We start from the raw sequence: 24,982 nt of genomic DNA on the forward strand, positions 1-24,982 counted from the left end.
GAAAGATGAAAGCATGAACCCCCTTGCTGTGTGATGCTAGCTGCCTCCTGATCTCTATTGCTCCTCCATGGTAGCTCCCCCCCACCAGAACACCAAAGTATTAACTGTAAAAGTGAGTACAATAATGAATGTCTACAATAACAGAATACAGAACGGATACAAAAAAAGTGCTGCCCTTTTTAGTATTGACATTATTGTCTAGTTCAATATTAACCACCTGAGGACCAGGTCTATTTCTGACACTTGTTTAAAAGTTAAAATCAGTATTTTTGTTATAAAATTACTTAGAACCCCCACACACACATAGATAGATAGAGATATATATATATATATATATATATATATATATAATCTATCTCAGTGCTTTGCGAGAAGTATTCGGCCCCCTTGAACTTTTCAACCTTTTGCCACATTTCAGGCTTCAAACATAAAGATATAAAACTGTAATTTTTTGTGAAGAATCAACAAGTGGGACACAATCATGAAGTGGAACTAAATTTATTGGATATTTCAAACCTTTTTAACTAATAAAAAACTGAAAAATTGGGCGTGAAAATTATTCAGCCCCCTTAAGTTAATACTTTGTAGCGCCACCTTTTGCTGCGATTACAGCTGCAAGTCCCTTGGGGTATGTCTCTATCAGTTTTGCACATAGAGAGACTGAAATTTTTGCCCATTCCTCCTTGCAAAACAGCTCAAGCTCAGTGAGGTTGGATGGAGAGTGTTTGTGAACAGCAGTTTTCAGTTCTTTCCACAGATTCTCAACTGGATTCAGATCTGGACTTTGACTTGGCCATTCTAACACCTGGATATGTTTATTTATGAACCATTCCATTGTAGATTTTGCTTTGATGTTTTGGATCATTGTCTTGTTGGAAGACAAATCTCTGTCCCAGTCTCAGGTCTTTTGCAGACTCCATCAGGTTTTTTTCCAGAATGGTCCTGTATTCCTGTAGCTCCATCCATCTTCCCTGTCCCTGCTTAAGAAAAGCAGGCCCAAACCATGATGCTGCCACCACCATGTTTGACAGTGGGGATGGTGTGTTCAGGGTGATGAGCTGTGTTGCTTTTACTCCAAACAGCGTTTTGCATTGTTGCCAAAAAGTTTGATTTTGGTTTCATCTGACCAGAGCACCTTCTTCCACATGTTTGGTGTGTCTCCCAGGTGGCTTGTGGTAAACTTTAAACACTTTTTATGAATATCTTTAAGAAATGGCTTTCTTCTTGCCATTCTTCCATAAAGGCCAGATTTGTGCAGTATACGACTGATTGTTGTCCTATGGACAGAGTCTCCCACCTCAGCTGTAGATCTTTGCAGTTCATCCAGAGTGATCATGGGCCTCTTGGCTGCATCTCTGATCAGTCTTCTCCTTGTATGAGCTGAAAGTTTAGAGGGACGGCCAGGTCTTCGTAGATTTGCAGTGGTCTGATACTCCCATTTCAATATTCTTGCTTGCACAGTGCTCCTTGGGATGTTTAAAGCTTGGGAAATCTTTTTGTATCAAAATCCGGCTTTAAACTTCACAATAGTATCTCGGACCTGCCTGGTGTGTTCCTTGTTCTTCATGATGCTCTCTGCGCTTTAAACGGACCTCTGAGACTATCACAGTGCAGATGCATTTATACGGAGACTTGATTACACACAGTTGGATTCTATTTATCATTAGTCCTTTAGGGCAACATTGCATCATTCAGAGATCCTCCCTGAACTTCTGGAGAGAATTTGCTGGGCTGAATAGTTTTGCATGCCCAATTTTTCAGTTTTTTTATTTGTTAAAGTTTGAAATATCCAATACATTTTGTTCCACTTCATGATTGTGTCCCACTTGTTGTTGTTTCTTCGCAAAAAAATTGTTTTATATCTTTATGTTTTGAAGCCTGAAATGTGGCAAAAGGTCGCAAAGTTCAGGGGGGGGGGGGGGGCGAATACTTTCGCAAAGCACTATATGTATAAATTTTTTTTTTTTTTAGCAGAGACCCTAGAGTATAAAATGGAGATTGTTGCAATACTCTATCACACTGTATTTGCATGGTCTTACAAACGTTGTGGTTTTTTTTTTTTTTTTTGAAAATTGAAAAATTACACTTATGTGAATTAAAAAAATAAGAACAAACTGTAAAGTTATCCCAATTTTTTTTTTCCCCCTAATGTGAAAGGGAATGTTACGCTGAGCAAATTGACACTTAACAACATGTCACGCTTCAAAATTGCGCACGCTCCTGGAATGGCAACAAACTTAAAAATCTCCATAGGCGACATTTTACAAATTTTCTACAGGTTACCAGTTTAGAGTTAGAGGAGGTCTAGGGCTAAAATTATTGCTTTCACTCTAAAGATGGGGATACCTCACGTGTGGGTTGAACACCCTTAACCCCTTGTCGACTGCCGCACGACTATATACGGCGGCAGTCAGCCTCTCACAGGCAAAGTGATGTAGGGGTACGTCATTAGCCTGTGAGGCTCTAGGGAGCGAGCGCTGCCGGAGGCGCGCTCCCGCTCGCTCATGGACCCCCCCCCCGCATGTGTGAGCGGCGGACCCGATGTCCGCCGCTCACTCGCGATCGTCGGTTACAGAGGGAGAAATGCAGGCGGCTAATGTAAACAAAGCCACCTGTCATTCTCCCTTGTGTAACCGCAGAGATCATACGGTCCTTCTATGTAGGATTGTATATCTCTGCTGTTACATGAAAAGCCACATCCCACAACAGTAAGAAGCACGCCCCTAGGGACACGCATAGCCACTGCATCTCTAATAAAGTTAACCCCTTCCCTGCCAGTGTCATTTTTATAGTAACAGTGCATATGTATAGCACTGATTACTGTAGTAATAGTCACTGGTACCCCCAAAAGTGTCAAAAATGTAAGTCAAGGGTCTGATCTGTCCGCCGCAATGTCGCAGTCCTGCAAAAAAAAAAATTGCAGATCGCCGCCATTACTCGTTAAAAAAAAAAAAAAAAAAAAAAACAATAAAAATGACAAATCTTTCCCTTAGTTAGTAAACGCAATACCTTTTGCGCAAACTAATCAAAATACTTTGGTAAAAAAAAAAAAAACGTATGTAGCACAAAACAAATTGGCCTAAAATGTTAAATTTTTGATTTTTACTTTTTTTTTTTTGGAAATTTCGTATAAAAAAAAATGTGAGAAATATTATTTTTGCTAAATTGTTGTTCTTTTTTTTGTTTATAGCGCATGATCAAAAAATCGCACAGGTGATCAAATACCACCAAAAAGCTCTGTTTGTGGGAAAAAAAGGACGTCAATTTTATTTGGGTACAGCGTCGCACGACCACGCAATTGTCCGTTAAAGTCACGAAGTGCTGAATCGCAAAATAGGCCCTGGTCAGGAAGGGGGTAAAATCTTCCGGGGCTTAAGTGGTTAAACATAAGTTGCGCTCACATATGTAAACGTATCCTGTCTGTTTGTAATGTAGTAATCTAATCTGGAATAATAAACGTGTCACTGTTTTAAACAAGGTTAGGACCGTATAAAACGTCAAATAACTTCTATACGCAACACCTTATTTTCTGTCAGTGCCCCTCCTCAGACTAGATTCTGGATTCACCCCTGCTTTGACACCTGGTGTTTCCAGATCTGTAGGGACATAATAAACACATACAGTGGACAGTTCAAGCTGTAACAAGAGAATGTGTGGAGTGCTGCTATGCAAGAAGGAATGGGAAAGTATGTAAAGTAAAGCGAACTGCATTTTAGAATACACAGAACTTATCATACTGTGCAAAAACTACTCTTAAGAGAGAACCTCCACTTGGTGCCACGTGTTAAGTGACTCAGTCATGTTGAGCCACGTGTTAAGTGACTCAGTCATGTTGAGCCACGTGTTAAGTGACTCAGTCATGTTGAGCCACGTGTTAAGTGACTCAGTCATGTTGAGCCACGTGTTAAGTGACTCAGTCATGTTGAGCCACGTGTTAAGTGACTCAGTCGTGTTGAGCCACGTGTTAAGTGACTCAGTCATGTTGATACATATGCTCTGGAACTGCCATAAACTGCTCAGATATTGGGAAAGGCTCATTAGCAGTGTGTTCCAAACCACTTAAGTATAAAATTGGTTATTGTGGGGTCTTCTACATCAGAAAAGCTGCACCCTGTCATATTCTTACAACAGTTTCCACCATTTCCCAAAAATTGATTTCTCCCATTCCACCTAATTTTAATCAAATTGCGAAAATCCAATTTTCATTTCATAAAAACATCGGCATGGGGGATGTCCCAACAAATTAAGATTGGGGGAGGTGTTTAGATCCCCTCAAATGATTTTAAACTGAACTTATTTGAGCTTTGACATTGATCATCGTATAGATGCTGTTAGTGTACAAAGGCACCGTTGAGCCTAGACTTCATAGATCCTTTTAATACAGGTATTACCAGATCAAATTGCTTTTTGTATTTTTACACCAAATACTTTTATGTATAAAATACTAGCATTGTTTAATTTATTTTATTTTTTTTCAAAAGATGTATGGAATATGCATGTAAACTTATCTAATTTGATGTACCAATTGTTGTACACGAGAAAATGTTATATTTGGAGGGGAGGAGGGTGGTCAGGCAGCTACAGTATATAAAAATTGAATTACCCTAAAAACTGCAATAAGCTAGAACAGTTGGATTGTCATTCAAACATGGCTCTAAAAAAAGGTGCACAAATGATCTTAGGCTAGTGAGCTAGGGAGTATAGTTACCAGTATACCATTGAGCCTAAGAAGCTCATCACTTTTCCTTTTATCAAAATATGGTGGTGGCTGGATAGTACAGAGGGGACCCTTGAATTGATCACATTCCCTAGCTTTATGGGATGATTCTGCTATGTTAAGTTTTCAGACTTCCTGCTACACTAAACCACATCAGGCAGTAAATGTTTTTTTCCATTTGAAGCTTGCTTATTGCTTTCAAAAGAAATCTGCACCAAATCGAAATGTGTAGGCTGCCAATGCTGATCTAGCTTGCTGCCATATTTATCAATGGCTTCCACATGTTGAATTCATGATTTGAAAAAGCATGTACATTGGAATTTGTGACATGCCTCTATTTACATGATTCTCTTTTTGATCCAGGCCAATGGTAGCTTAATCCAGGCAACTTGCTTTAAAATGCATTTAAATTTGTGTCCTTTTTATCCACGTGCCTATGCTGAGAACATTTTGCCAAAATTAAAATTTTGATTCCTCAGTCTTGTGCACCTGCTGCCATTTTCTGCATTCCTATGTTTTTGAGCAAAGGACATGGAAACAAGGCTTAAGCGACTCAAATATGCACGTAAACCTAGGAACTGGGTGCATAAAAATGGCAGTAGGTGCTCTGGACTGAGACAATGTTAAATATTTGACTCTAGCAAATGGCAGTTTGTAAAGGGCTGGAGAGTGTGGTATAATGAGTGTTTTCAGGCAACAATGAGGTATGATGGAGGTTCCTTGTAAGTTTGGGGCTGCATTTCTGCAAATGGAGTTGGAGATTTAGTTAGGATCAATGTGTCCTCTATACTGAGAAATACAGGCAGATACTTATCCATCATGCCATACCATCAGGGAGGCATGTGATTGGCCTCAAATGTATTATACAACAGGACAACAACCCCAGACATGCAGCCAATCCCATTAACTATCTTCAGCATAAAGAACAAGGAGTCCTGCAAGTGATGGTTTGGCCCCCAAAGAAACCTTACCTCAAACATCAAGTCTGTCTGGATTAAATGAAGAGACCAAAGGATTTGAGGCAGCTTTCATCCACAGAAGATCTGTGGTTGGTTCTCCAAAATGTTTTGAAGAACCTACCTGCCAAGTTCCTTCTACATATTTACCCCCCCTTCATGACCAGGCACTTTTTTGCAATCATTTTAACTGACTATTGTGCAGTTATGCGATGCTGTACCAAACCAAGTTTGTCCTTTTCCCCAAAAAATGGAAGCTTTCTTTTGGTGTTATTGATCATCACTGCGGCTTTTATTTGTTGCGCTATAAAAAAAAAAAGATTGACAATTTTGAAGAAAAAACAATATTTCTACTTTCAGCTATAGAACATATCCAATAAAAAATGTAAAAAAAAAAAAAAATAATAAAATGTCTTCATAAATTTGTATGGAATTCTGCTACATATTTTTGGTAAAAAAAAAAAAATACCAAAAAGCGTATACTGATTGGTTTGCACAAATGTTAGTCTACAAACTATGGGATATTTTTTATTTGTATTGGTGGTGATCAGTGACTTATGAAACAGTCACACACACACACACATTGCCTCCTGCGCTTAGGAAAATGGCCCCTCCAGATGGATGTGCTTTAGGTCTTCATTACTCTCAGAAACGGGTAACCACGGTCTTGCTGCCCTCAAAGACTTGGAGTCTAACACTGCAACTATATAAAACGCACAGAGGACGCACCAACCTAGTGCATTATCCCGAGACAAATAATTTATTAGATAAAAGCACGGTAAGTAATGCACTCACAAAGACAGCTAGAAATGACGCATCACAGATTACTGTACATTCCATCCAATGTATCAATACGTATGGGTGTAACAGTCACTGAAGACCCCGTGAACTGATGCGTTTTGAGGAATTCCTCTTCTTCAGAGCCACCTCGGTGGCTCTGAAGAGGAATTCCTCGAAACGCGTCAGCCCACGGGGTCTTCGGTGACTGTTACACCCATACGTATTGATACATTGGATTGAATGTACAGCGATCTGTTATGCGCAATTTCTTGCTGTCTTTGTGAGTGCCTTCCTTACCGTGCTTTTATCTAATAAATTATGTCTCAGGATAATGCTGTAGGTCGTGCGCCCTCTGTTTTATATAGGATCAGTGACTTATAGCAGGACTGTTTATATTGCAGGGGACAGTCTCCCCACAAAATAAGAAGTCCGCTACAAATACTGTAGTTAACTGTTAATACAAGGACATTTACCTGTCCAGGGATTACGCAATGTCAGCACCCCAGCCGATTTTCAGATCAGCTCTCGGGTGCTGCTGCCGCCATTCATGGTAAGGGAAACTGGCAGCTAAGCTTTGCAGCCAGTTCCCCGCTGCGCATGTGCGAAGCGTGCTGTGCTTTCTAACTGGCTCGGCCGTGGAAGAAGGTGGGGGCTAAACTTCCGAGGTACCTCATCACTGAGGGGGCTCACGGAAGTGGGGATGGGTACCCCTCTCCCTGAAAGGTGCCAAATGTGGCAGGAGGAAGCAGATAAGCGGAGCTTCCACTTTTGGGTGGAACTCTGCTTTATTCTGGGTAAATAATGTTGGGTATAGCTTGAATATAAATCTGTAAACAGTCATTTCACTGTAGAGTGTAAAAATGACCCCAGTGAAGTGGCTTTGAAGGTGTTATGCTAATGAAATGTTCACAAACGAGCAAAATAGTTTTTTCTAGTGGAGGGAGAAGATGGTGATCATTGCTAGTGGCTATAGCAGCCACTAGCGATGTTTGCAGGTAATACCCAGTATAGTGGTTGTACACACATAGTTTTGATCAATTAACTTGGTACATTTAGCCTGCCTATACACACGTTGGAATCTCGGCTAGTTCCATTTAAATAGAGTATATTGCTAGAGATTGAGTTTAATTAATGCACCACATCCCTATATGGTAATCAAAAAACAAATGGATGGGGTAGTGGGACTTTAGAGGTGCTAATGAATATATATATGATGGAGAAAAAATTCATTTTTCATAAAAGTACAAATTTATTCAAAAATTTACACAGGACAATTTTAAAAGAATGTATAAAAGCAACAAGAAAGCACTTGATTATGTCTGCTCTACATGTTTCACCATCTTCAAAATGGCTTCTTCAGGAGTCTGACGGACATCAATCACAAGTGAACATTCTATATATAAAGAAATATTGTGAAAATATCAAAAAAACATATATACATATGATTGTATTATATTAAAAAAAAAAAAAACAATTACTGAATATACGTCATGGTACAATTCATGAAGTTTACAGTCGGCAAAGGAAGAAAAAAGAGGTGTACCTCAAAAAGGACTTGAACCACGTAAATGTTGGGGAAGGTTGTGGATGGAATTGGCCCCCAGGAGGGAGGAGAGGCGGGGTCACCCGCTAGACATGCATCACACCATAGAGCAGACACGAGCCAAGCCAAAGAAATATGAGGAGACTGAGGGAATGAGGAAATTGAGGAATTTACTTCCAAGAGGACTTCTAAATTGACATATTAGTTCTATAGGATAAATATTGATGGTAATTACCCTTCAACTTCAGAGTATGAATCTGAAGGATCAAAAAATTACTCAAGGAGTATGCAGGCGATAACTAGACCTTTTTAAAAAATCCATAGGTTTGTCCTAGGCCACAGCTACACGGCATCCAGCTATATGTTCTAAAGGACAATAAATGAAAAGAATCAGTTGGAATATATTCACTGACTAAATGACAAAATTTATATCATAAAATGCAAGCAATGCCTTATTTACCATAAATTAAATTTGGTGGAGTGAATCTGGTATGTAGCATACACCATGAATAGAGTAAAGATGAACTTCTAGAAGTAGGAATGCTGCACTTCAAATCGGGAGTCCTACATAAAGATATTATCAAAAAGACCATTAATATCTTCATTTTGGAAAGGAAAATCAGAAGATTTTCATTCAAAGTTATTATCATCTCCATTGATGTTGCACATTAAAACACACCTATTGTGAATCATTATTTACCTTGTTGCTGGTTTAATTACTAGGTACAAGTTCCTATGGTATAGGTAGGTGGAGATAGGTATCCACAGAGAAGATACTTCCAGAGTCAACCGATAATAAAGCCTGCAAATAAGAAGATAATCTCTGTAGGCTCAATCCAATATAAATGCTGAAAAGCAGCAGAGGTCAGCCAAACAGGCTGATCGATATACAAAGAAGTATAGAAAGTCCTCCATTACCTCATCCACGAGCTCCTTTCTCTCTCCCCAACAGTTCAGAAAGACTGTGGGTGATTGTGCTGGCATTTAAATATCTCCTCCACTCCGGCGGCGTCTAACGTCGCCGCCAGAGTGAGAGCAAAGTGCTGTCAGCTGGCCGGATGAACCCTACGAACGGCGCATGCCGCGATTGGACGGCAGCGTCACATGGTTACTTTCAACCCGGAAGTCAACACAGTGGAGCCTCAGATCTAGCGATTACCATGTTGTTTATGGGCAAAAGTATGGGCAATATACAGAGATGTACAATTTATAGTAGGCAAACGGTAAGGATTGGATATAATCCCATATTATAGGCATATAAATCAATTGGAAAAGGTCCTCAATTAATTTATTCATAACGAAAAAATATAGTAATCAATGAAATTACTCCATTGATAATTAATTAACGATTCTTAAAAAAGATATCGAACCAATTGATCGAAACGAAGCATATCAAAAAAATATGAATATAGTTTTATATCGTTCCAGAATCAGTTAATGAATTGTTAGCCTATATATTTTTTGAAAACTTTAATTTAGTCAGAAAATTCCAGTAAAAAAATATACATGGAATTAAACGATGTTGATAAAGGTATCACCTTTTAAGGCAGTCAGACAGAAAAACAGTGACCCCCCGCTCCAATCGGGGACAAAGATTGAAAGAGACAGGGGGCACCTTGGGTGCCCATATGGGGTCGCAATTGCAACAGGGTGGCCCCCCCATATATCCAACCGCCCGAGATGGCCACACAAAGAGAGACAAACCTATCCCCACAATGGTTCAAATCCAGAATTCAAAAGTAATACAATCTGTTCAATTATCACAGGCAATAATACCTGCCAAAAGAAAAAACAATCAAAAAATTCTACAAATAAAAAGAGAAAATGTTTTACAGAAGTTAGTTCCATCTAACCATGTATGGTCTGCCTAAGAAACAGTAATGTGTTCCAGTGACAAAGCCTTGCTTCTACACCAATTTCTTACCCTTTCCTGGAAGAATTGGGGATACACTAGACCAGCCTTCTTCAATCAATGTGCTCTGACACCCTGCAGTGCCTTCAGGTTTCTTCAGGGATGCCTTGGCAAAATGGCCCAACAATTGCATACAAGCCCGTGGGTCAAACAAACCTGCCTTTTTTTTCTTGCAAAAATCACAGGTTTTTCATTGTGCACAATTGTAACCTTGCCGCCGGCGTCCTAACAGCCTAAGACCTTATCGGTTGGAGGACATCCGACACCTGCACAGCATCCTTGTGTGCCTGTCCCCTGTCCCTCTCCATCTGCACTGGGGGTCACATTAGCTAAGTGATAGAAACTGAGGGATAAGAGGAACACTGGAATACTAGTTAGTACCAATCTGCTAAGGTGTGTTTGCTTGGGAAGACTAAATCGCCTCAAACGTTGGGTGTCCTATGTGTGTGAATGTTGCTGCATTATGAAAAACTATTAGTTTCGTTTTTTATATTTTAGCATGGGGTGCCTTAAGATTGTGCAGAATTTTAAAGGGTGCCTTGACTGAAAATAGGTTGAGAAACCCATCGCTAGACTACTAGAATCCATTCAAGGAAATCTTCCAAGAGGGGAAATGCTGGGCATGCACAGTTTGCATTATAAGACTGGACTAATTCTTCCATGAAAAGTAATTTTTAACCTTTTTAATATAAAAAAAAATGTTCTTTTGATAGTCCTACAGATCAAACTGATCCTGTATTTTAATAGTTTTAATTTGAATGCATGCATATTTAGTATTGCATTTAGCACAAGAATGAAGGAAAATTGAGTTTTAACTAATTTTTTCATACTAGAAATCTTATATGGTTGTATTCAAATACACAATGGCAACACAGTACATGGTGTCTGGCATCATTGGCAATTGTCTTTTTTTTATTCTGTTATTAATTTAGCGTTTTCATGAACAAGGTGTGTGTATTCCGTATAGCTCATATTCACTCCTACATACCCAAAGGGAGTTCCCTGTATTTCTTGGCAAGAGCAGGTGTTTTTTTTTTTTTTTTTTGTATTTAACTAATTTTATATGAAATGCTTGTACTTTATCTTGTTTAGACACGATACAAAGTTTTTTTACATTATGTAAAAGAACAAATAATGTATGTCTAAGACTATACTGGTGCAAAAGTCAAAACAGACTATTTTTCCTTAACAGTAGCTTTCTTAATTTGATGTATTTATCCCTTTTTAGACCGGTTTATAATGTCCAATGCTATCAGTTGTAAGAGCAATACGATTTGATGTGATTTATGTGTTTTGTTTTTTTTCTCGGATGTTTGGTTTGCAGACTTACTCCCTGCAGGAAATGGAGAAAGATATACTGAAGACTTTCTGTTAGATGTTTTCAATACTCTCTTCAATCATATTCGAAAAACCTTTAATGGGAAAAGCAAAGTTCTTGACTTCCACCATCCTCACCAGCTGCTGGAAGGTTTGGAAGGATTTAACTTGGAACTGTCGGATGAGCCGGAGCCTCTGGAGCAGATACTTGTGGACTGTAGAGATACCCTAAAATATGGTGTTAAAACAGGTATGGGGCTGCTTATTTGACCCGGTTTTTCTGCTTTACCTAAATGGATATTTGCTGTATTCCATGGAATTCAGTTTACACAGTTACATAGTTACATTGTAGGTGAGGATGAATAAAGACAAAAGTTCAACCTGTGTAGGTGTATGTGGCCATAATCATCTCTCATACCCCTGAATGTTCTGATTCTTGAGATGTACGTCTAAGTCTTTTGAAAGCCACCATACTACCCGCAGGAACCACCTCTTGTGGTAGAGAATTCCACAATCTTGTAGCCCTAACAATAAAGAACCCCCCAAGTTGCCTGAGGTTAAAACGCTTCTCCTCAATTCGCATTGTATGTCCTCTAGTCCTCATGCAATCCTTCTGACTGACTAGCTTTTTTTCTATGCTGAGATCACCATTGAGATATTTATAAATTGCTATCATGTCCCCTCTCAGGCGTCTCTTCTCCAGGGAGAATAAATCCAAGTGATTGCAAACGCTCTTCATAAGGTCCTCCAATCCCCAAATTAGTTTAGTTACCCTTCTCTGGACTCTCTCCAGCTCCAACACATCCCTCCTGAGGACCGGCGACCAGAACTGGACAGAATACTCCAGATGTGGTCGGACCAGAGTTTTTTATAAAGTGGAAGGATTATAGTTTTATCTCTGGAATACATCCCTTTCTTTATGCATGCCATGCAAATATTCTTCCAGCTTTGGCAGCTGCCGCTTGACATTGCATGCTATTGCTTAGTCTATCCTCTACCAGGACTCCTAGATCTTTCTCCATTTTTGATTCCCCCCAAAGGTTCCCCCCCTAAAGTGTATTGTGCTTTTTATGTTTTTAGTCCCCAAGTGTAAAACCTTACACATCTGCACATTAAACCTCATTTGCCATGTCGTTGCCCACTCCGCTGTTTTGTCCAGGTCATGCTGTAAGATATCTGCTTCATGCTGTGCAGTTATTGCCCTGCCCAATTTTGTGTCATCTCCAAAAACTGATATAGAGCTACTGATCCCCCTCCTTAATGCTGTTTATGAATAAATTGAACAAGGTTGGTCCCAGGACTGAGCCTTGGGGGACCCCACTTACCACCTCAGACCAGTCTGAGTATGCGCTATTTATTACCACCCTTTGGACACGCCCTTTTAGCCAGTTCCGTATCCAAGAGCAGACCTTGCGGTCGATGCCTGCAGTCCTTATTTTATAAATTAAGCGCTTGTGGGAAACTGTATCAAACGCCTTAGCAAAATCCAGGTACACCACATCCACTGGTCTCCCCCTATCTAGCTCCCAGCTCACCTCCTTGTAGAATGTTAAGAGATTGGTTTGACAAGAACGCCAATTTGTAAACCCGTGCTGGTTACTGCTGATGTTGTTGTCTTTAGCAAACTCTATGATATAGTCCCTTCTCATTCCCTCCAGAAGTCAACATACTATCAATGTCAGACTGACAGGCCTATAATTTCCCAGGACATGCCTCTGCCCTTTTTTTGAATATCGGTATCACGTTGGCTTTCCTCCAATCCCCTGGTACATTTCCTGTCATAATGTCAGCAAAGATCAGGAACAGTGGTCTAGATATAGTCTTACTAAGTTCTTTGAGTACTCTCGGATGTACGCCATCCAGGCCTGGTGATTTATTTGTTACTTTTATCCAGCCTTTCCCTAATTTCACCCTCTGTTAGCCATAGTGGCAAGTCCTGTGTATTACTACTAACCATATAGTCGTGGTCAGTGTACCCCTCCTTTTCCTGAGTAAAGACTGACGAGAAAAAGGTGTTCAGCACGGTTGCCTTTTCAGTGTCCTCTGTAACCATCCTCCCATCGTTGATTATGTGTGCAATATGCTCTGTCCTAGTTTTTTTGCTGTTGATATATTTAAAAAATGTTTGGGTTCTTTTTACTATCCCGCTTTTTGTCTCTCAAAGTTGATTCTAGCCATCTTGATTTTGTATTTACTTTTCTTATTTGCCTCCTTGTATTGCTTGAAAGCCGATACTGTGCCCTCTGATTTTATATTTCTTGAAGGCCATTTTTTTCCCTTTTTAATACGTTTTAACATTAGGGTTTAGCCAGCCAGGTTTGGCTTTGTTTCTTCTAAATTTATTTCCCAATAGGAATGCACTGCAAGATACATTTGTTTAATATGTTCCTCAAGCAATCCCATTTTTCCTCCGTGGTCAGTGTTCCTAGGGTTTGGTCCCAGTTTACCCTTTCCATCATGGAGCACAATTTGGGAAAGTTTACCCTTCTGAAGTTTAGGGTTCTTAAGTTCCCCACTTGCCTTGTTATATTGTTGTTTACGCTAAATGTGATCATCCTGTGATTGCTAGAGCCCAGGTTGTCCTGGACTCCTACCTCCGAGATTAGGTCTGGGTCATTAGTGATCAATAGATCCAGGACTGCATTTTCTCTAGTAGGAGAATCCACCAACTGAGACATGTAGTTGTCCTGTAAGGTTTCCATGAATAGACGGGCCTTCTGTGAGTGTGTAGTCCCCTCTTCCCAGTCAATGTCGGGATAGTTGAAGTCCCCCAATATGATGACTGATTCCAGGTTTGCCACTTTACCCAACAGTGATATAAATTCAAGCTCTACCTCCTCCCTTTGGTTGGGTGGCCTATAGCAAACCCCCACAATTACTTTTCTCCTTTCTTCCCTGTGGAGTTCTACCCACATGGATTCTAACTCCATACTCATCCCTTCCGTAATATCCCTCCTCTATCACCCTTACATTATTCTTGACATAGAGACATACCCCCTCCCCCTCTTTTTTTCCTACCCCGTCCTTCCGGTACACCGAATACCCTTGGATATTGGCCAGCCAGTCATGTGAGGGGTCGAACCAAGTTTCCATTATTCCCACAAGGTCTATGTTCTCCTCATGTACTAAGATTTCCAACTCATCCATTTTATTAGCTAGGCTCCTGGCATTTGCATATACCCCTCTCAGTTTTGTGTAAGTGAATGGTGATTATTTTTATTCCTGTTTGGTCTGAGGTTTTCCCGCACAGAGTAAGTTTGATATACCTTACTACATTGTGAATGTCCGAAGTCCTCTTCAACCTCCTGAATAAAGGTGTAATTTCATTACTAGATATGGCCGCTATATATATATACAAAAGAGAAATCAAATTTAAAATTTCAAAAATAAACAAGCATATCAAAGAGAAACTTCAATGTGCAGTACTAGTTATTACGTGCTTCCATTCACCCATCAACCATGGAATGCTGTGTCCTGAGGGATACTAGCGTTATCAACATCCCTTTATTACCCCAGATCACTTTCAGTGCTATGATGGTTTTAATGACAATTACTCCATGCAACACTGTAACCAAATACATTTTCATACCATCTTTGAGCCCACTAGAACTTTCTTTTGGGGGTATAAAGTAAATCTGTCTCGGTCTGTGTGTCTCGGCCTCTGTCTAATATTAGGCTATTTTCTCTCCAGGTCGCATGTTATCCATTCATACAGAACGGTGAATAAGGATCATGTCATACCCCCAAATGAATTTATCTATAAAAATATCTAGCACAGGAGACTGCCCTATAGCTACATTTAATGCTACAGGACAACCCGCTGCGCAGGATATGTGATCCTGCACATCCGGGTATCGGTCACAAGTCCTTTTACATAGTGATCCTACACAGTGGGTCCTGTGGACTCAATGTCTGTCAGCACCCACTGATCATTCAGTACACTGGCAGATCGGTGGTCTGCCTATGTAAACAAGACAGATAGCCGTTCTGTCAGTACAGAAGGCATGGATCCTGTGTTCCTGTAAAGCATTAACACCAATTCATGCCTTCCACTAGTAAAAGCCCCCCCCCCCCCCCACACAACACTGAAACAGGTAGGCACACATTTAACACTTTGATCGACCCTTATGTTAACCCCTTCCCAGCCAGTGTCATTAGTACAGTGACAGCGCATATTTACACAAAGTGTCAGGTTTCCGATTTTGTTCACCACAATATTGCAGTCCCGCTAGAAGTCACTGATTGCTGCCATTACTAGTTAAAAAAAAAAATCAATAAATTCCATAAGTATATCCCATAGTTTGTAGACACTAACTTTCGCATAAACCATGGGTGCTCAACCTGTGGCTCTCCAGCTGTTGCGGAACTACAAGTCCCATCATGCCTCTGCCTTTGGAAGTCATGCTACTACCTGTCAGCCTTGCAATGCCTCATGGGATATGTAGTTCTGCAACAGCTGGAGAGCCACAGGTTGAGCACCCATGGCATAAACCAATCAATTCACGCTTGCTGGGAATTTTTTTTACAAAGATATGTAGCAGAATACATAATGGCCTAAATTAAGAAATTCTATTTTTTTGTGTTTTTTTTTTTTTTTTTTTTTTTCCAAACTTGCCTTTTTTTTTTTATAGCAGAAAAAATAAAAACAGAGAGGTGATCAAATACCACTAAAAAGCTCTATTTGTTGGAAATAGATGTCCCGAACTATTCACTGGCGAACAGTTCCCGGCGAACATTGCTTGTTTGCGTCCGCCGCTCCGGGTGAACCTATGCGATGTTCGGTCCGCCCCCTATACTTCATCATTGAGGCAAACTTTGACCCTGTACCTCAGTCGTCAGCAGACACATTCCAGCCAATCGGCATACCCTCCCTCCCACCTCCTAAAAAAAAAAAAAAAAAAAAGAGCGGCATCCATCTTAGATCATTCTGAAGCAGTGTGTTAGTGAGAGCAGGGAGAGTGCTGCTGCTGTTAATAGGGACAGTTGTTAGATAGTGTTCTCGGTCCACTCCTGCTGTAAGGACAGCATCCTGACAGCACCCCAAAAAGCCCTTTTTAGGGCTGGTATTTCAGTCAATTTGTTTTTTTTTATATATCTATTGTGCAGTTGCCTGCCCGTCGTGTGTGAGAGGCCACAGACCCACCACAGACTGTACTGTGTGCACACCACACTCATATCGGGTGGCACAGTATCTTGCAGTTTAAAAAATGTTTCTTTTTTCCTCTGTCATAATTGCAGTTGCCTGCCGGCTGCCAGTGAGTGTCAGGTCCACAGAGTGTACTGTGCCCACTGCAGTGCCCACCACTCATACGGTGGCACAGCACCTTGCAAATTAAAAAAATATATATTTTTTATAATTGCAGTTGCCTGGCCTGACAGTGAGTGTCAGGTCCACAGAGTGTGCAGTGCCCACCACTCATATATATATGGTGGCACAGCACCTTGCAAATTAAAAAAAAATATATTTTTTATAGTTGCCTGCCAGTGAGTGTCAGGTCCACAGAGTGTACTGTGCCCACTACAGTGCCCACCACTCATATATACGGTGGCACAGCACCTTGCAAATTAAAAAAATATATATTTTTTATAATTGCAGTTGCCTGGCCTGACAGTGAGTGTCAGGTCCACAGAGTGTGCAGTGCCCACCACTCATATATATGGTGGCACAGCACCTTGCAAATTAAAAAAATATATATTTTTTATAGTTGCCTGTCAGTGAGTGTCAGGTCCACAGACTGTACTGTACCCACTGCAAATGGACTGTTTGCGGTTGTTTGCGGTGCGTTAAACGGGGAGTTTGGTCTGTCACTGTGAAGCGGGCATAACCCTTACACTACCTGATTGATACAACATCTTACCTGATCGTATACACACACTGGATGTTTTAAAGCACGTTATTCCAAACAATTTAGGAATGTTAGGTGATTTATGCCCTTTATGGATTAAAACCCGACTCTGCGTCAACTACGTAATTTTCCAAGGGAGTTTTGCCATGGCTCCCCCTCCGGCATGCCACAGTCCAGGTGTTAGTCCCCTTGAAACAACTTTTTTTTCCATCGCTATTGTGGCCAGAAAGAGTCCCTGTGGGTTTTAAAATTCACCTGCCTATTGAAGCCTATGGCGGTTCGCCCGTTCGCAAACATTTGTGGAGGTTCGCGTTCGCCGTTCGCAAACGGCAAATTTTAGGTTCGCGACATGTCTAGTTGGAAAAAGGGACGTTTTTATTTGAGTACAGTGTCGCCTAACTGTGCAAGTGCCGTATAGCAAAAAATGGCCTGGCCAGGAAAAGGGGTAAATCTTCTGGAGGTAAAGTTTTTAAAAAAAAAAAAAAATCCCATCTGGGTGACCAATATAAATTGGAGGGATTTTAAAGCTGTAGCAGGTTTGTTGCTCAGAAGAAATACGTTTTCCCTTGTCCTTTGCAAATTGAATAGAAGGATTATTTTCCCCATGTGCACTTCACTGTTCTGCAGGATCTGCATCTCTTTAGGGGTATTTAGCCCTTGGGGAGTAGCTTGTCAAAATTTGAAATTCCTGTTGCAGTGGGTGCCTAAAATACTTGTTTTAGCACAGACTTCTAGAAAAAAAAATCAGTGAGCCAATCACACATGCAGGAAATTACATATATGAGAGTGTTCTACACATCAGTGATGTACAGAATGCCTCCAGGGTGCCATATTGCATTCAATTTTACAAAACAATTGATGCTTAAAGAAAAGGTAATTTTTAATAACCAATTACAAAAAGTGGCTTTACCAGCATATTTAGTGTGGTGTTTTTTTTTTTTTTTTTTACTTTCCCCTAATGCATGGTCATTTTAGTAAAAGTGGCATTCTGATTGACCCTTTTTACTGCTAGATGCTTGCATGTTGTAGCACATTTTAGGCCTGAAGATTAGTTAAAAAACCCAAACATTGTTATGTAATAGCAGACATCCTGGTCAATAAATTGGTGGTAGCTGTAAATGTATTTATTTTGTTAAAGGATATTTTCACAATAGGTTACCAAACTTATATTTTAGGAAAAAATGTATTGTCTTTAGTAACTGCCAAATTGTTCATAGGTGATCAATTTAAAAACCTGTTAGAGATACAATTTAAAAACCTGTTAGAGGTACTCTCTTTAAAGTTTAACCATGAAGGCTGGGTACTCACCATTCTCGTAAATATGAGTAACCTACTCTTACTTTTTTTTTTTTTTACATTCGTGTGTTCATGGGGACAGGGAACTTTAAAACATTGAGGTCTGCTCTCCACAGTTCTGAACCCAGGAATGATGCTTGTTGTTTCCAGGTTCATTCACTAGATAGAGGGGTGAACAGATGTTTGCTGATCTCCCTCTGCTCTACCCACCAACTCCCTCCAAGGCCATCCTGCCAGCAGTGAAGGATGTAAATACTCCCAGCTGTTGCAAGCCTTAGATTGGTGGAAATTAAGGGGTTAAAGGGCTTAGAAGCCTATTTTTACAGATTTAACATGTGTTAGCGCATTGACATGCCACTCATTGTCAATGGCACCTCAATGCACTAAACTGACTTGTCTTTGGGCACCACAATTCATAACATGCTACCTCCCCAGTTACTAGCCATTTATTTTAGTAACCAAATTGTATAAAAGTAAACAAGTAATATTACCTTGGCAAAAGCGCCGACATGGTAAGGCTGTACCATGTTGCAGTGTGCAATGTTACTTCTCTGCAGTTAGGCAGCTTGCATTATATATGGGTCCTGCAGGATCACTTTTAGTCCCCGTTCACACTAAGGCGACCTGTGAGGCGACCTGGTCGCCTCACAGGTCGCCGTAGGTCGCCTCCCATAGGGAAGCTGCGGACCCGTTCTAATAGGAGCGACACAAGTCGCTCCGACTTAGAAAAAGGGTCCGGAGCTTCTTTGGGGCGACCAGGAGGCGACCGCCATAGACTTCAATGTTATGAAGTCCGTGGCGGCCGCTCCGAGGTCGCGGCGCGCTGCTCGCACCGCGACCTCGGAGGTCGCGGTGCGAAGTAGCGTCGCTTGTATGTGAACGGGGCCTTACACATTTAAACATATTTATTTTATTTATTTATTTTTTTATATTTCTCTTCAGGCCATCCTCGTTATTTCAACCAACTTTCTAGTGGACTTGACATGATTGGCCTCGCTGGTGAATGGCTGACAGCAACTGCAAACACAAACATGTATGTAGCAATGGCATGTTTGTTTGCCCCCCCCCCCCCATTCTTGCATATCCTTAAATTTACAGATGTGATTAAATGCTTTATTATAAACCCCGCACGAGTGATTGAATGCTTGTTAGATATTTCTGTAAATATCTAAATTAAACATTACTAACGTTTCTGTATTAGACATCTATATGGATTTAGGCATGGAACAGGTATTAAACATCTCTTTTGGAATGGAACATGTGCACATTTGAACACCGCTATATTTAATGACTGGCCATGTTTATTTCTGCACTTGTCCACATCCATGCATAGATGCAGCAAAGCCTGACTAGCTGCTTGAGGAAGTGGCATCCTGAACTGGATCTATAAGCTGCAGATTGTTGCAGAAGTCATAAGATTCTATATTGCTGTACTGGGTTTTGCTTGATCTATGTAATCAATGCTGGAATGTCTTCGGCATCTAAAGCAAATATGCCTATGTGTATAGTTCTATTTAGTCATTTGTTTAGTAGTATCTGGTTACAGATTCCCAAAGGCCTACAATTTTTTTGTGATCAGTTTTAACGTTTGTGCAACTTGTGTCTCTGGGGTTTAATACCCAGTCTCCCTGTGCTATGCACCCTCTAGTAGCTATGCTTGCCTTTTATGGCCTGCCCTACAAGTTGATGTTATAGTCAGGGGCGTCTTTAATATTGATTGGACCCTGGGCAAACCATTGGAAATCAGCTGCATCCACTACTCTGGGAAAACTTCTGGCAGCGAGGGGGCTCAAGGGGAAGCTGCTTTAGGCCCCACAACAATGACCAGGCTTAGGGCAGCTTCCTCCATTTTCCATTTTCCCTGCATTAAAGACAGCCCTGCAGCCGAGTGAAAGGTTGTGGCTCTGTGCTACAGGTCTGATAGGCGGAGACTGCACTGTTTCACCTCTGTGAAGCTTCTGTAATCAGGTGAGAGAATGGCGGAGAGAGGGGGGGAGGGGGATTCTCATTTGCAGAGAATCAGCTGCAATGAGGTTGGAGGTGTAGTGAAAGGGGGGGCGGCAGGGGTGACTTGTGAAAAGAGGTGAAGGTTGCAGATCCAGCATTTACTTTCATGAAAGTTATTCATTGCTAGCTGATGGCATGATGTTCTGACATCTTGTTTTACCTAATTTTAAGTTATTTACATGTCTTTTAAATAAGTGTAGCACCCTCTAGTGTGTGCTACTAGTATTGGTAGAGAGGCAAAGTATATTCTGGCCAGGAATAACCCAAGTCACTAAATTGGGTCAGGGTTATTGGAGTTCAGGGTTGGATGACTCCTCTTGGCAGTCCTCTGGTGCCTCCCCCTGGTCTGGAAGGTTGGAGAACCTTCTAGGACTAGAGGGTGGGGGTTAGGAGGGACGGCCATGAATATTTGTGGGGCTTCAGCCAATCAGTTCAGATGTGGACTGGCAAGGGGCAGAGACTACCGCATCAATAGACATGGGCTATGCCAGCAGAGCATTCTGATAAAAAATTGAGATAGTGTTGAGGCTGTCAGTGGCCTGGGGGCAGGGGTGTCCTGCTTTGGGCCAGAGCTCAGGTGCTGGAAGGATCCTGCCAAAGACAAAAGGGAGGAAGATTTCCTGAAGGCACAGGGGGCGAAGGACAGAGTTGAGTAGGTCAACACTGGTGGGGGACCAACGGGGGGGGGGGGGAGGAACTATCACATGTAGCCAGTCTCCCTTGAAGACAGCGGTGGGCTAAATGCTTTACCTATACCCTGAGAAATTTCCAGAGAGTCAGTCAGGCAGACTGGTGTAGAGATGCAGCTGATGCCAGGTGGGCTGGTATTACCTAAAGAGGTGCTGCTGGGGTCAGTGACCACAAAAGCAGAAGGTAAAAGTTACTTGCGGTGTCACTCCACATGTGTTATTGTTAAGGGACTGTGAGTTCCTGCCTGTAATGGGCTGCTGCTGTACTGACGATGAGTCTGTCAAGTTCCCCCAGGAGTGAGCCAGCAGAAGCTATGTGAGAGAAGCAAAGTGTGTGCAGCAGGAAGGTTGAAGTGGAGTCTGTATATACCTGTATATAGGAAGTTGTCCCTAAAATTTTCTGAAGTCAAGTGGCCAACCCAAAAACCTCCTATCCCCATCCAAGTTGTTAATCCCCTAATAAACAACAAAAACAAAGCTACAGACTTTTCTCTGACTGTATGCCTGGGAAAATTTGGTGTGCCTAGCTGTGCAGGAGTGGGAGGTCCCTGTTCATTTGCAGCTCCCACGTGGGGTGTGCTACAGAAGCCTCTAGAGAACATTGTCCCAGTGCTCCCCAAGGGCTGGGAAACTAAAATCTATCACCTACAGTAGTAAGGTGTGCATGCATTGAAGAATGACCTCCATACTTTACTCCATCGCAAGAATGAGTAATTGCTAGAGTAAAGTTCCACCAGAGAACCTAGTGGGACCATGGGATCAAATGACCCATGTTTACTACATAAACCTGTAAGGTGCTATATTTTGTTGTTTTTTTTTTTTTTTTTTTTTTTTTGTAGGTTTACATTTGAGATTGCCCCTGTATTTATAATTATGGAAGAGTTAATAATCAAGAAAATGCAGGAGCTGATTGGATGGAGGGAAAGGGAAATGGATGGCATATTTTCACCTGGTAAGCCTTAAAACTCTCTAAAAGTTTGTGTGTGATTTTTTTATTAATCCTAATTTTTTATTTTTCCAGAATTATAAAATGCTATATCTCTCCACCCAGAGTAAGCATGTTTTTTTTTTTTTTTTTGTTATGCATATTGTTTTTCAGGAGGTACCATCTCTAACCTTTACAGTGTCCTAGTAGCTCGATACAAGTTTTTTCCTATAGTAAAAACAAAAGGAATGGCCGCTCTACCAAGAATTGTGTTATTTACATCAGAACATGTATGTAGCCTTTTTATTATACCATATGGTTTATAAAAATGAAGCCAGTTTCTTCAAATGACTAGGAAGTAACTTTAGGACTTCTAGCCAACATATAGAAAACAAACCTAGCACCACAATCCTACAAGTATAACCTTTTTTAGGACAAAATTGATATATACTCTTTACTGTTCTATGGTCTGCAGGAACAAGCCTGAGTCCTTTGCCTACGTTTTGTGGTATATTTAGTGATGGGCATTTCTGTAAATTCTAGGAAGCTTTCTGCAGGTCGTGTGTTTTTCCTTATTTTCAGGAAATTTAGCAAAATTCACACCATATACAGACAGCTTGCCTGATAAAGCATGGGGAGAAATTGTTTTCCCAAGAAAGGATATGGTTTAGTATTTAAAATTAGCTGATGTACACCTCCAACCTTCAATGGTGTCATGGCTTTATTGTGACCCGCTGGATGTATGTCTGTGAATACTGGCTAAGACCACACAATGCCTGAGTCCACTGTGCCAAGGTAGTTGGTACTTTTTTATGTCAGCCAGATCAGTGAAAACTTTATTGTAAATACATAATGTTCTAATAAAACAGTTGGCTGCTAATCTATGGTTCATTGCATGAAGGTTCCACAGTTTGTTTTTCGCCTGAATTTTTTAACATGTTATGTTACAGAGTCACTATTCTTGTGAAAAAGCATCTGCAGTCCTGGGCATTGGGACAGAAAATGTAATTGCTGTAAAGTGTGATAACAGGTAAGAGTCATATAAAGGCTTGTATTTAAAGAATTAATCTTTTGTGGACTTTAAACTGGCCACAATACCAAAGTAATTTAAAATCGGGCAAATCTATTAAAATTCCCCCTACCTCCTTTTATCAAGCATAAAAACCTACAGTGTAAGTTCTTGCTACTGGTTTCTGGGGTTTTTAGAGGTCAAAGTTGATTTTAAGGGATAACTAAAGTTTTTTTTTTTTAATTTATTTAATTGTGTGTGTGTGTATATATGTGTATGTGTGTGTGTGTGTGTATATATATATATATATATATATATATATATATATATATATTACGCACACACACCAGATTTGCCATGTTATTTAGCATGGTGAAGGTATGGAGGTCAAAGACTATAAAATAAAAGGGGGGGGGGGGAAGATACCAAAACTTGTGGCATTGAACTTTGAAAAGTAGGCAGAAAAAAAAAAAATCAACCTAACTAAAGGCTTTTTGTGTTTTTTTTTTTTTTTTTTTTTTTTTTTTTTGTGATGGTGAGGGGCTAGAACCTCTGTCAAATTTCCAGTTCTCCTCTTATTGCAGTCTATGTCCCAGTTGGTCAGATTTAACCCTCTAATTGTCCTGAAAATTAAATAGTATAGCCAAAACTTGAGTTGGCTTTACCAATCTTCCAATGGAGATACTCCCATGACAACTGTGAGAAGGAATATCTTTTGCGTTTTGAAAGATATCCCCCTCACTTCCTGGTTCTTCTCCAGGACAGGCAGTATAGTGAAATCTTCCTAATGAGTTCCTATTCAAAATTGGAAAAGGTTTTGGCTTTAGGTATAAATTAATTCTGAAATTCTGAGGAATTAGATTAACCAAAATACAGTAATTGTACAGTGTAGGACACAGGCAACATTACACTGTGGGTTTTAGGTTTGTGCTTTTTATGTGATTGGACATTGGCAACCTTTTAGGACCCCCCCCCCTCCTTACCGAGGCAACACTACCCCACTCCACGAGTCTACAGGCTTTTGCTAGTGTCTGTAGGTGATGGACCTCTTCTCCTTCCAAAGAAACCAGCTTCACTAGTCCGTCCCCCCCCCCCCTCACCTCCTTTTTATCATCTTATAATTCAATAAATCCTATTGAATGTCTACACAGAAGCAGTACAACCTCAGTTAAAAGCTTGAGCTGTACCAAGACCCCATGCAGTGGGGACATCATGTAATGTTGCTTCTGGCACCAGATTCTGCACGGGGTGCTCACCTTGGCACAACATTTTGGTTAATAGCAGGGTGCTGTACAGATCATCACTATGGAACCCAGTCCCTAAAGACCTCTTCAGGAGTATGCCCACCATGACTTTATATACAGTCCAGCTTCACGGACAGGTAGAACAGGGTCAACCTTTATTTCTGACTGTTATTGTGTAATACAAAGTTTGGAATGCATTGGTGTAAACCAACCCCCCCCCCCCCCCAAAAAAAAAAAAAAAACTGGTAGTGCAAACTGCTGCTAAAATCTAAAATTCAAACACTCAAAGCTCAGTCTAATGTTGCTGACCAGGTGTTGCAGAAAACCACTAGTCGCATGTTTTAACACCACTTCCACTTGGAGCCCTTAATAGGCTATTTGGGCACTTCCAACCACGCACCCACCCTTTACCACAAGGGTTTTTTGTATCTTTAAGTACTCCACAGAGAAATACCCTAACTTGTAACAATGGCGGCAAACATAAACTATGCTGGAGACCCACACAACAATCTATCCCTTGCACTGAAGCAGGACCTGTTTTTAACACTGATTTTGGCATCTGAATCTAACGCTTCTTCAGGCATGCAACAAGTGGCCTGTTTGACAAAAACAGAATTTTCTGCATCTATGTCACAATTCCTCTGACCAATTATGACCCTGATTCTGCTGTCTATGCTCAGAACTTGGAAACGTCCCACCTCTTCTACTCCCGTTGTTCAATTGGAGTCAGACCCTGATATG

General features: G+C 40.7%; 1 pseudogene across 1 annotated transcript in view; it reads left to right on the top strand.

Annotated features, from left to right (window-relative positions):
- Nucleotides 1-24,982, top strand: part of LOC309556858 (glutamate decarboxylase 1-like) — a 101,096-nt pseudogene that overhangs the window by 16,914 nt on the left and 59,200 nt on the right. Inside the window, exons 3-7 of the transcript XR_014226187.1 lie at nucleotides 11,233-11,475; nucleotides 19,310-19,400; nucleotides 21,903-22,015; nucleotides 22,163-22,278; nucleotides 22,939-23,018. The product of XR_014226187.1 is annotated as a glutamate decarboxylase 1-like (transcript). The remainder of the gene's footprint in view (nucleotides 1-11,232; nucleotides 11,476-19,309; nucleotides 19,401-21,902; nucleotides 22,016-22,162; nucleotides 22,279-22,938; nucleotides 23,019-24,982) is intronic.

This window comes from Pelophylax lessonae (genome assembly GCF_965119305.1).
Source record: "Pelophylax lessonae genome assembly, chromosome: 5".
NCBI classification, from domain to species: domain Eukaryota; kingdom Metazoa; phylum Chordata; class Amphibia; order Anura; family Ranidae; genus Pelophylax; species Pelophylax lessonae.